Consider the following 13,834-nt stretch of genomic DNA (forward strand, 5'->3'; position numbering starts at 1 on the left):
CATTAATCATACATTGTTTCAGACCATAAATGACATTTTTAATAGAATCGTCCCTCAAAAAATAAAACTGTTCAGCTGTTCTTAGATGCCCTCCCACTGGAGTGAAAGAAATCTGCCCCTCCCCCCTCCCTCAGACTGAGTTTCAACTTGCCCGCTATCCCACCGCCCATGCAATACTATGTGAATGATTGACCCACTCCCCACCAGGAAAAACGTTATACAATTCATTTTGAAGCGCACAATGTGCGACCCTTCCCCAACATATACAATTCCATGGTTCCCCCTCCCACTGTATCAAAAGTCATTGAAAATGACATACTCCCCACTATGATTGGGTTTTAAGGAACTGGCAGTTTATGTTGTCATTTCCAAACCTGGTTAATGTTGTTTGGCCTCATAAGCTTTTGGTTATTTTTGATATCACTACTCTGTTCAAGCATGTCTGAGTTATGGCTTTGGACATGAAAACTGCGCCAACAAAAGGGCTGCCAGGCAGCCATATCGGATTGTATCATGACGAAAATGGATATCCACATGTATGTCATAGAACACTGTCCTAATACCAACGTTGAGTGAGATCTGTTCAAGCATGTCTGAGTTATGGCTTTGGACAGGGGAAATTTGCAAACAAAATGACTGCCAGGCAGCCATATCGGATTGTATCATGACGAAAATGGATGTGCACATGTATGTCATAGAACACTGTGCTAATACCGACTTTGAATGAGATCTGTTCAAGCATGTCTGAGTTATGGCTTTGGACAGGGAAAATTCGCAATAAAAATGGCTGCCAGGCAGCCATATTGGATCGTATCATGACAACAATGAATATGCACATGTATGTCAAAGAACACTGTCCTAATACCAACTTTGAATGAGATCTGTTCAAGCATGTCTGAGTTATGGCTTTGGACAGGGAAAATTCACAAACAAAATGGCTGCTAGGTGGCCATATTGGATCGTAATATAAAACAAATTGACGTGCATATGTATGCCATAGTATGTTACCCCTGTACCAAGTTTGAAAAAAATCGGTCTGGGCATCTCCAAGAAACGACTCTGGACGGACGGACGGACGGACGCACGGACACACAGACGGACGGAACCCAATCCATAAGTCCCCGTCCGGACTTCGTCAGACTAATAAGGACTTCCCGGCCACAATCACCATTCATTGTGTGAATCTGCTACCGATCGAAAAATTACCTGCTCAGGCACTGAAAAATTATGTACTAAGAACAGCTTTTCCGAGAACAGCTTCATTGCATTTCAAGTTGCCTAGTGCTATTCAATTTTCTCGATTTTCTGACTAGCATATCTCTTACATATGTAGGCATTGTAGAAAAAGTTTACAAACATAACAAAATAACTTAGATACATTATTGCACCGTAGGTAAGCGTGCTATTCGTAATATCACATTGGATATCTCTTAATTTCATGCTATAACTGTAACTAAGAAGTACACATCCCATAATCATTTGACTTATTTGCATAATCGTGATGCTCATAGTGATTGGCATTGGTAGGCGATATCCAGTTGCCCGGATGGCAAAGTACAAATACATGAATGAGTGGACAACGAAGTTCATTGTAAGAAACCATATTGAGGGCGCTGTCAGTTCGACGTGACAGAGAACACAAAAGACAAGAACTGTAACATGGTGATACCAGTGGAGGAAAATTAATTTCTGCTTTCTCAACACAATAAAAATAGTGTCACCAAGTTCTGGAAATTTAGAAAAGACAAACATTATTCCCCAGAATGCCATGCAGGAACCATATTCCGGATAAAAATACTGATTGTCGCAGATTGATTTGTAAAGACCGTCTACTTGCAGAATGAACATCAAATCAAAACAGCTACGTATAGCACCACATGTACTAAATATCGACAAACATAGATTCCAAAAAACCAATGGTCCCCTGATGTGAAATTTCGGTCGATTCCTCATGTATCGTTGTATACTAAATATAAGTATAACGTAGGCAAGACATACGTACAAGGAATAATGCCAATATTGTCGGAAACGCCGTTTATATTTGTCAAGATCCAGCCATTCCAGTTTCTCGAAATCATATTGACGTTTGAAAATGCTGAAATTCCTTTCGCTCTTGGTGAACATGAGTAGCACAGTTTCCACAGTGTCCTTCTCGATGGCCGAAATCATGTCACTTTCCGACGTATTTCTGTATATACCCAACGAAGTAGACGTCTACAATGTCAACTCTTTCCGACGATACAATGTACCTGTCTGTAGGTGTAATCTCGGTGGTCTGAGGTGTACTACCGATGCTAGTGTGTCGATCCCGGTAGAGATATATTTGATTCACTCATATATCGACGTCCGGCCTTTCTTGAAGTCTTGAGTTAGGTCAATACAGCCGAATATCCACGAAGTTTCCTCAGTGATGCAATCTCGTAAACAAACTTGAATCGAAGATCGATGCTATCGAATTTGGTCAAGTCCTACGACTTTCAGTGGTAATACTACTATACGATCTGCACTTGACTAAAAGTGTGTCTGTTACGTTTGACTGCATGGAACAACACGTTGTCACCTCCGTGGTCTAGGCGTTGCCAAAGTATTCATTTGTATCATGTATGTTAATCAGTAATCATAGTTTTAATTGTAGTCTCTAATACTAATATTTACCCATCAGTACACTCAATTTACGCATGCGCATCGGCAACCTGACAACTATTTACAGACTTAGCTATGCATACCATGTTTAATCAACTTTATCGTGCCATCGAAATGACAATACGATGTTATTGACACGAATAACATTATCTGAACAGCAAATTTAAACTGAACGTTTATTTCAAATTTCTTCAATCATTTCGCATATTCCCCAGTTTATCTTTACCTTCCGTATAATAATAAATATGTATACATGTGTACTTTGTGTTTCAGCGTGTAAAGTTTACCTCTTGAAGAGGGTGTTCCTCCATAGAAGGAATACTATCCAATATAATCCAATACAACCAACTAGAAAGAAAGACAACATAGAAGAACAGAAAACCAACTAACATTGTAACAATTCCAGCTTGATTTTGTACAAGAACCAACATACCCTCACTAATAAAGTTCTACCAAGTTCTAGTAATTCGGCAATATCAAATTTGTACATGCATACAATATTCTTCTACCAACTTTACTGAAGAAACTTGTCACTCATATGGGTCATATGGCTGTGTTCTGCTGCTTTCTTGTTATTAAAAACAAAAAATTGTCCCCATATCGAACGGAAATCGAACTTGGGCCTCCCGCGTGGCAGGCAAGAGATTTACAACTGAACCATCGATGTTCATTTTGATATATTTACATGTGTGTATGTGTGTATGTTTGTTTGTTTGTTTGTTTGTTTGTTTGTTTGTGTGTGTGTGTGTGTGTGTCTGTCTGTCTGTCTGTCTGTCTCTCTCTCTCTGTCTCTCTCTCTCTCTCTATCTCTCTCTCTCTCTCTCTCTCTCTCTCTCTCTCTCTCTCTCTCTCTCTCTCTCTCTCTCTCTATCAAAAACCAAATACTTCGTTTCGACACGACCTTCGAAACGGAAACAAATTAAAACCTGTCTGTTCTTGTAAGGTGTCATTATAGTATGTATCTAGTGAAAGGTATTAGACTAGTTTACAATAGTGTTAATCAGTATATGCCTTCATTTATCATTCAACTGACATTAATGTACTATAATAGTTTTTACATTTAAATCCAATCCATTATCAGACAATTGTGATCCTAGTTATTACTATTGGATGTACTATTCTATGAAAGGAAATATACTAATATACAGTGGGACCCAATCTGACTAAAATCTGATGTTGTGAAAGTGATTTAGATGTCTTTATTTACCTCTGATTCCATCGTGTTGCGACATTTGTTTTGTTCCGGTGGGATGGTTGCGATCATATTGATTGGGACCGATCACGACGAATCTGGCAGTTTATGTTGTCATTTTCAAACCTGGTTAATGTTGTTTGGCCTCATAAGCTTATGGTTATTTTTGATATCACTACTCTGTTCAAGCATGTCTGAGTTATGGCTTTGGACATGAAAACTGCGCCAACAAAATGGCTGCCAGGCAGCCATATCGGATTGTATCATGACGAAAATGGATATCCACATGTATGTCATAGAACACTGTGCTAATACCGACTTTGAATGAGATCTGTTCAAGCATGTCTGAGTTATGGCTTTGGACATGGAAAATTCGCAATAAAAATGGCTGCCAGGCAGCCATATCGGATTGTATCATGACGAAAATGAATACGCACATGTATGTCAAAGAACACTGTCCCAATACCAACATTGAATGAGATCTGTTCAAGCATGTCTGAGTTATGGCTTTGGACAGGGAAAATTCACAAACAAAATGGCTGCTAGGTGGCCATATTGGATCGTAATATAAAACAAATTGACGTGCATACGTATGCCATAGTATGTTACCCCAGTACCAAGTTTGAAAAAAATCGGTCCAGGCATCTCCAAGAAACGACTCTGGACGGACGGACGGACAGACGTACGGACAGACGGACGGACGGACGGACGGAACCCAATCCATAAGTCCCCGTCCGGACTTCGTCGGACTAATAAGGACTTCCCGGCCACAATCACCATTCATTGTGTGAATCTGCTACCGATCGAAAAATTACCTGCTCAGGCACTGAAAAATTATGTACTAAGAACAGCTTTTCCGAGAACAGCTTCATTGCATTTCAAGTTGCCTAGTGCTATTCAATTTTCTCGATTTTCTGACTAGCATATCTCTTACATATGTAGGCATTGTAGAAAAAGTTTACAAACATAACAAAGTAACTTAGATACATTATTGCACCGTAGGTAAGCGTGCTATTCGTAATATCACATTGGATATCTCTTAATTTCATGATATAAGTGTAACTAAGAAGTACACATCCCATAATCATTTGACTTATTTGCATAATCGTGATGCTCATAGTGATTGGCATTGGTAGGCGATATCCAGTTGCCCGGATGGCAAAGTACAAATACATGAATGAGTGGACAACGAAGTTCATTGTAAGAAACCATATTGAGGGCGCTGTCAGTTCGACGTGACAGAGAACACAAAAGACAAGAACTGTAACATGGTGATACCAGTGGAGGAAAATTAATTTCTGCTTTCTCAACACAATAAAAATAGTGTCACCAAGTTCTGGAAATTTGGAAAAGACAAACATCATTCCCCAGAATGGCATGCAGGAACCATATTCCGGATAAAAATACTGATTGTCGCAGATTGATTTGTAAAGACCGTCTACTTGCAGAATGAACATCAAATCAAAACAGCTACGTATAGCACCACATGTACTAAATATCGACAAACATAGATTCCAAAAAACCAATGGTCCCCTGATGTGAAATTTCGGTCGATTCCTCATGTATCGCTGTATACTAAATATAAGTATAACGTAGGCAAGACATACGTACAAGGAATAATGCCAATATTGTCCGAAACGCCGTTTATATTTGTCAAGATCCAGCCATTCCAGTTTCTCGATATCATATTGACGTTTGAAAATGCTGAAATTCCTTTCGCTCTTGGTGACCATAAGTAGCACAGTTTCCACAGTGTCCTTCTCGATGGCCGAAATCATTTCACTTTCTGACGTATTTCTGTATATACTCAACGAAGTAGACGTCTACAATGTCAACTCTTTCCGACGATACAATGTACCTGTCTGTAGGTGTAATCTCGGTGGTCTGAGGTGTACTACCGATGCTAGTGCGTGTCGATCCCGGTAGAGAAATTTTTGATTCACTCATATATCGACGTCCGGCTTTTCTTGAAGTCTTGAGTTAGGTCAATACAGCCGAATATCCACGAAGTTTCCACAGTGATGCAATCTCGTAAACAAACTTGAATCGAAGATGCTATCGAATTTGGTCAAGTCCTACGACTTTCAGTGGTAATACTACTATACGATCTGCACTTGACTAAAAGTGTGTCTGTTACGTTTGACTGCATGGAACAACACGTTGTCACCTCAGTGGTCTAGGCGTTGCCAAAGTATTCATTTGTATCATGTATGTTAATCAGTAATCATAGTTTTAATTGTAGTCTCTAATACTAATATTTACCCATCAGTACACTCAATTTACGCATGCGCATCGGCAACCTGACAACTATTTAGAGACTTTATAGATATGCGTACCATGTTCAACTTTATCGTGGCATCGAAATGACAATACGATGTTATTGACACGAATAACATTATCTGAACAGCAAATTTAAACTGAACGTTTCTTTTCAATTTCTTCAATCATTTCGCATATTTCCCAGTTTATCTTTACCTTCCGTATAATAAATATGTATACATTGTGTACTTTGTGTTTCAGCGTGTAAAGTTTACCTCTTGAAGAGGGTGCTCCTACATCGAAGGAATACTATCCAATATAATCCAATACAACCAACTAGAAAGAAAGACAACATAGAAGAACAGATCTAGAAAACCAACTAACAATTCCAGCTTGATTTTGTACAAGAACCAACATACCCTCACTAATAAAGTTCTACCAATTTCTAGTAATTCGGCAATATCAAATTTGTCCATGCATAAAATATTCTTCTACCAACTTTACTGAAGAAACTTGTCACTCATATGGGTCACATGGCTGTGTTCTGCTGCTTTCTTGTTATTAAAAACAAAAAATTGTCTCCATATCTTAACAGAAATCGAACTTGGGCCTCCCGCGTGGCAGGCAAGAGATTTACAACTGAACCATTGGTGTTCATTTTGATATATTTACATGTGTGTGTGTGTGTGTGTGTGTGTGTGTGTGTGTGTCTGTCTGTCTGTCTGTGTCTGCCTGTCTGTCTGTCTGTCTGTCTGTCTGTCTGTCTGTCTGTCTCTCTGTCTCTCTGTCTCTGTCTCTCTCTCTCTCTCTCTCTCTCTCTCTCTCTCTCTCTCTCTCTCTCTCTCTCTCTCTCTCTCTCTCTCTCTCTCTCTCTCTCTCTCTCTCTCTCTCTCTCTCTCTCTGCCCTATCAAAAACCAAATACTTCGTTTCGACACGACCTTCGAAACGGAAACAAATTAAAATCTGTCTGTTCTTGTAAGGTGTCATTATAGTATGTATCTAGTGAAAGGTATTAGACTAGTTTACAATAGTGTTAATCAGTATATGCCTTCATTTATCATTCATCTGACATTAATGTACTATAATAGTTTTTACATTTAAATCCAATCCATTATCAGACAATTGTGATCCTAGTTATTACTATTGGATGTACTATTCTATGAAAGGAAATATACTAATATACAGTGGGACCCAATCTGACTAAAATCTGATGTTGTGAAAGTCATTTAGACGTCTTTATTTACCTCTGTTTCCATCGTGTTGCGACATTTGTTTTGTTCCGGTGGGATGATGGCGATCATATTGATTGGGACCGATCACGACGAATCGAAACAAAAAACTACTATATATATATTTCAACCAGATGTAAATTGAATGCCTTCCGTAAGGGCAAAGCCTGTAGATTGTTGCTCCTACATGCATTAATTGTTGGAACGCATACGTGCAAAAATATTAACTATAGCTATAATACTATGACACATCTCTTAATTGGTAAATTAATGAAATTTCAAATTTGCATATTTAAGATATTGCCTAATCATTAATTATGCACACTAAACATTAATACTAAATAGTATAGTCATCAAACTTTATAGAACATGAATGGTTGATATATGTACCAAATCATAATGAATTTGTAGTGTGCATTCTTATACATCTTTGTTACTGAAACTCATTAATTATGTAAATTATTCATTAGGGTTAAGCTACACCAAGAAGCTTTAAGAAACACATGCGCTTTGTTAATATATCAATCGGTTCTAGCCATAAACCTAAAGAGTAAGCGTACCAAATTTCAGGAATTCTGAATTGAGATAGACAGACAGAGACCGACAGACAGACAGACAGATCGACAGATAGAGAGACTGAGAGAGAGACCGACAGACATTGCCAAGGTCACTGAATGGTATTTCATTCATCACCCAGCATTAGCCTTCATGGAGAGAGAGAGAGAGAGAGAGAGAGAGAGAGAGAGAGAGAGAGAGAGAGAGAGAGAGAGAGAGAGAGAGAGAGAGAGAGAGAGAGAGAGAGAGTGAGAGAGAGAGAGAGAGAGGGAGAGAGAGAGAGGGGGGGGAGGGAGGGGGGGAGGGAGGGAGGGAGGGAGGGAGGGAGGGAGGGCGTAAGACCAAAACCAGAAGTGGTTACCCTTTAACATTATTCAATGAGGGTGTAGTGGAAAAAGAGGAATCGGTGACAAACCAGAGCAAATATTATAAAAGTAATTTAAAAATCGAAATGCTATTCTCACAGTCTCACTTTCGTACTTCAAATCATTCAAGCCTCTGTGGCTCGCTTTCTTGCGTGTCAATCATTATGATGAAAAGTAGCATCTTATAATTACCTAAACTTTGCGACATCAATGAAGAGGACACTAGACTATGCATTACACATGATACAGTGATCATCCGTATATACAGGGGTGAAACTTACCGGTACCAGACAAACCACACAGCGCCATCTACGTCTGTACTGGTAGCCCACACGCATTGAACCAGGTCACAAATAGTACGTTAAAATAGCGGCAACATATGCATAAACACGTCATTTGAAATGTTGTACATCATTGTGTATGGTTTGAAAGGGAGTACATTCAGATGTTCTCATGTTCACAAATGGTAAAGAATGATATGTTTACTCCACCAAAAAAAGGTAAGCGCGGTTTAAAGTCTCTACTCGTCAGATTACAATCTTACGTTCTTACGTACTGTTGATTTCGGCTTAAAGAACTAAAATACCGGCTTCGATTTGGGTCGAGGATAACACATCATTTGACGTACGTACGTACGTACACGTACGTACTTGTTTGTTTAGAATTTCCTTGCACTGACTTCCATCGAGACTTGTGAAGTGTTGAAAATTACCTAAAAGTCCCCCTTCTTGCAGATGGCGAGGCATGCATCACCGTTGAGATGACCTCACTTGACCTTGCACGTTTTGTGTTGTTTTTGTCACATCGCACACACTTCACACAGTATGGTAACCTATAGACCAAGTCGTGATATTTGTAAATTGTAAGGTCAATATCAACTAAGCTATATTTTGCGTCGATCAACCAAATTGGTTGCCCAGATCACAGGGGCGTGTAATATTGCATAGATTTTTGTTTTCCAGGTCTACAGACTAAATATAACAACCTTTTGAATATATATTCCTACCTGTATAGGGAAAGAGAGAAGGGAAGACACGATTGTCGACCCTGTATGAACTCCTCTGTACGTCTAGCTATTTTGAATAACCCGCTCGTTGCCGATTGGCTGCTCGAACTACGCCTACGTAAAAAGACCCCCTAGCTTACCTGAAGATTAGACGCATAGCTACAGTAAGGAATGACTTCCGCGTTCGAAACAAAAAGGGTTTGTTTCATCAAATTTACCGTATTTCGACCCAAAACGTATTCATGGTTTATACAAATCTTTTTGGCGATTTATGGTGGACCGAGTCAGCCTAAATATATTTTCTCTTTCTGGAAACGAAATGTCTACGGAAGCGTATTAGTGCCAAGTTGTAAGGAAAAAAATAAAATTTAAAATCTCGTAATACGAGATTTCAATTCTCGTAATTACGAGTTTTTTTCTCGTAATTACGAGTTTTCAATTCTCGTAATTACGACTTTTCGATTCTCGTAATTACGACTTTTCGATTCTCGTAATTACGACTTTTCGATTCTCGAGAATCGTAAAGACATTTCGATTCTCGTAATTACGAAGCAATTCTCCGGTAAGTTGATATCTAACTGGGAAAATCACACTGCCATTTTAAGTTCATGTTATAAGCAACAGCTGAGTTCTCAACAACACCCGATCATCGGGTAGTAAGTACATTTAAGGTGAACTGAACACTCTAATATAAGTCCAGTGAAATTACATAACACCCATAGGTTAAAAAAAGAAATGGCAATGAAATAACGTGTTCACATATGTACACACATATACTGGATGCAACAAGAAGTTATATAGGTTCACTGCAATGTTTAAACAGGCAATCTGTCAATGAACTTAGCCAAATAATAAACACAAAACAAGAATTCCAGAAGAACAACAAGAATTCTTCATCAGCAAAGAATTTGTTCAAATAATGGAGTCCAATATTAAACATATAGATATTCTTCTGAAATTCGGACACAACTCCAACTTATATCCAATGATGAAGATGTAGGGAAACTGTCCAATACAAGACAGGATTACGACTGAAGAAGAACCTAACGGCCGGTCCGAAACGTCTTAAAAGAAGGATCAATAAAGTTTCTATCTGGGGAGTCTCGCCAATGTCTTCCTACTAACACCCTGATATACCAGGGTCAATAACCTCGACAAACCGGTCACTTGGCTAACTGACCCTCAAACCAATATTATTATACCATACCAAATACATATATTCAAGTATTTATCAACCGTGGAAAAGGTCTCCACACATTTTCAAACTTGATCGAACGACCTACGGTGCCACGTTATTGAATTTTAAATTTCAAAACCGTATAAATCTGATTTACCTTAATCAGTGAAGAAAATTCTAAACTAAAGTTGTGAATTTTACCAAATATCAGATGGTAAATACTATTTTCTTCAATTTCAAATCCATTATTGATTCATTTTGCCGACATATAATGAAAGAATATTCTTCGCTGTTTTAATGCACTCGATTTTTTTTAATGAAACGAAAAACGCAATCAAATCATACAAACCGGTTACCGTGTCAAACACTCTATAGTGCATCTGCTTAGTACATCAAAATCATAAGTTTCAAGGCGTGTCTGAACAATTCAAAAATTCAAAAATAACAAACAATAAAAAATCATAATTTCATAATTACGACAATCAAAAAGTCGTAATTACTAGAATCGTAAAGTCGTAAATACGAGAATCGAAAAGTCGTAATTACGAGAATCAAAAAGTCGTAATTACGAGAATCGAAAAGTCGTAATTACGAGAATCAAAAAGTCGTAATTACGAGAATCGAAAAGTCGTAATTACGAGAATCAAAAAGTCGTAATTACGAGAATCGAAAAGTCGTAATTACGATAAAAAAGTCGTAATTACGAGAATCGAAAAGTCGTAATTACGAGACTCGAAAAAGTCGTAATTACGAGAATTGAAAAGTCGTAATTACGAGAAAAAAGTCGTAATTACGAGAATTGAAATCTCGTAATTACGAGATTTTAAATTTTATTTTTTTCCTTACAACTTGGCACTAATACTTTTCCATAAGTGTCAGATTCACAGTCACATGTTCATGATGTTAGCTAATATTCCATTCCACCATTTCCAGGATGGTGATATTGTAGTCTAATATGGCTGTCGACAATAAGACCTTCAAATCCCCGGAAGCATCACTACTTTATGGGCCACCAAAAATGAAATTAATTTCAGTATACACAGATTCACAGTTTGACACAGTAAAAATGCATTTGTATTGGAAATCGTATAAGTATACTCAACAGGAAGCTGTCGTAAACTTTTCGAGATCCATGGTTCCGGGTTTAGTGATGGCCGTGCTTCTAATTTTGAAATGTAGCGGTAATCTGACGTCATTAGACAACGCCTCTTTCTTGGCCAATCAGCAGTGAACATTAGACGGCTATGTCATTTGACCTGCCTTTGACATACAGAGGACTTTCTACAGCGCCCGCTCATTGTAAAAGGTCTATTTTTATCGTTACAAAAGCATTTTTGCCCCCCAGTGATAGTGTATAAGTTTACTTGGCACATATTCTTCATGCAGGTATGTTTTTGTTGCAAATGTGCATGTTTTATTCAAATTTGAAAGGTTACGAAGAAAGATGACCCGGAAGATGTCCACCCTTCTCATATTTATAGTATACGTAGTACTATAGATCGATACATTTGTAGCAGCAAGATTCGTATGATATTTTCCTAAGAAAACGGAAATCTAAGCAATAATACACGCCCCTGTGGCCCAGATCCAGAACGTCCTATATAATTAATGTTATCGTGATTGTTATTTCAAGGCCTTTACCGTACGTGGTATTGTAATTTAAAGCGGTGGTCTAATCTCCCAAACCATTTGTAAACAACTCCATCTCTCGTTTACTATTCACGCACGGTTCAAAAATGATAAGGTGGAGAAACAACCCTCCAGGTTACCTTAAATTTGTAAAATGAGATTGGGGAAAACATTTATATATCGAAAATGCAATTTCATATTAACATTTCAATCCTCATAATGTGCATTGTCAATATAAATTTAGAATATGTGTAACTGAAAATACGACACAACAAATCTACAACATCTCGGGTCATATATTATTTTTCAGCGATTCGCGGCATATCTGAAAATCTTTACTAGCTTAGGTGGGCTTTCACGATAAGGGTGATGTCATTCTCCAGCTGGTTCGTCATCGATCGGAACATGGCCGGCATCCAAAACACACTAGCATCCCATCTTCATGTTTGAATGTGAACTCGGCATCATCGAACCTTTACAACGGTTATTGCGGACAACAGGACATCTCCTCTACCCGAAATATCTCAGTAAGTAATCGTACTTTCCCTTGCTTTTTACAATATGGCTAAAACATGGCGCGATTCTCCAGAATTTGACAGGGCTTGCCGTTTATTATAATGTAGTGTGTGTGTGTGTTTGTGTGTGTGTCGATGACCGCTAAATACTTTTATTTATGAATCATTCGCGGTGAATCAGACACTGAACAATACTTGGTCTACAAGTGTGTACGTCATTCACGTGTAGGACATCTGTTCCTGTCTATATTTACATCGCCTGTATTGTATTAGAATACGCCATGTAAACAAATTGAAAATGTCTTTGTCATCTAGTATCTACAGATATATCTTTATGAATGCAAGCACCCTTACAATGGGTGTTCGCAATAGCTTTATTTTTTCATCGACTTTATATAACGTGTTCGCCTTTTTAACATTTGTCGTTGTGAAATTTAATGTTTAGCACCGAAATTACAGTAATTTTGGTCACAAAAAATGAAGACGCCCCTCCCCCCCCATCCAGCCGCGATATCTATGAGTCTATCCACGTTGTCTCTCGCACCCTGATCCACGCTGTTTCTGCGTGTATATTTCAATAAGGCTTACATGTAATCGATTTTTTTTTCAGTGTTAGCCTATTCATACGATTGATGCTTGAATACACCATACAATAACAGCGACATTTTCACCTATACATGGCAAGTATAAATAGCTCTGTAGAAAACACCAATAAAGAGACAGCATTTACCTGATTAGAATTTGTAAACACTGTCATGTCTGTCGCTCGTTTAAATTTTAATTCTTAGTTTATCGATGTATAAACCTAATGTTATGGTGAGATCACGTAAAGTGGAATGTGTGTGCCGGGGTTTGCCGTAGAAGAAATTCACACTTTAGCAAGATGTTGTCTAAAATTATTTACATTAGACGACAGAAAACAGAGCAACGGGTCACGGTAAATGGCTATAGACTCCACCGTGGCCGGCGTACCCCCCGGGGGCGTGGCCCCGACCGAGACCCCGCCATAGGATCATTTGGGAGAAAAACTCATATCATGTGTAAATATAGTACGTACGTGTCTTTTGCGGTGTTCATGTTGTTTATCTAGTCGGCAATGACAATTTTAGAGACGGCGTGACATATTTTTCTTTCATGTCGCGTTATTTTAGTGACAGATAACCCACATCGTATTTTAATGTGACCTTTGTGTGGATAGTGTCAATGCATATCACGACATAATAGCATTACGTCACCCGAGATAGCAAACATATTTCATGCGAA

At 38.3% G+C, this 13,834-nt stretch overlaps 1 protein-coding gene and 2 pseudogenes across 1 annotated transcript in view; 1 reads left to right on the forward strand and 2 right to left on the reverse strand.

Annotated features, from left to right (window-relative positions):
* Positions 1-1,284: 1,284 nt before the first annotated feature.
* On the reverse strand, positions 1,285-2,169 carry LOC144445201 (very long chain fatty acid elongase 6 pseudogene; annotated as a pseudogene).
* Positions 2,170-4,728: 2,559 nt separating this feature from the next.
* LOC144445202 (very long chain fatty acid elongase 6 pseudogene) lies at positions 4,729-5,613 on the reverse strand (annotated as a pseudogene).
* A 3,013-nt stretch (positions 5,614-8,626) lies between these two features.
* Positions 8,627-13,834, forward strand: part of LOC144445676 (kelch-like protein 25) — a 30,679-nt gene continuing 25,471 nt past the window's right edge. Inside the window, exons 1-2 of the mRNA XM_078135313.1 lie at positions 8,627-8,744; positions 12,367-12,583. The gene's annotated coding sequence lies outside the window, so the exon portion shown is untranslated. The remainder of the gene's footprint in view (positions 8,745-12,366; positions 12,584-13,834) is intronic.

Source organism: Glandiceps talaboti, chromosome 14 (genome assembly GCF_964340395.1).
Source record: "Glandiceps talaboti chromosome 14, keGlaTala1.1, whole genome shotgun sequence".
Classification (NCBI taxonomy): domain Eukaryota; kingdom Metazoa; phylum Hemichordata; class Enteropneusta; family Spengelidae; genus Glandiceps; species Glandiceps talaboti.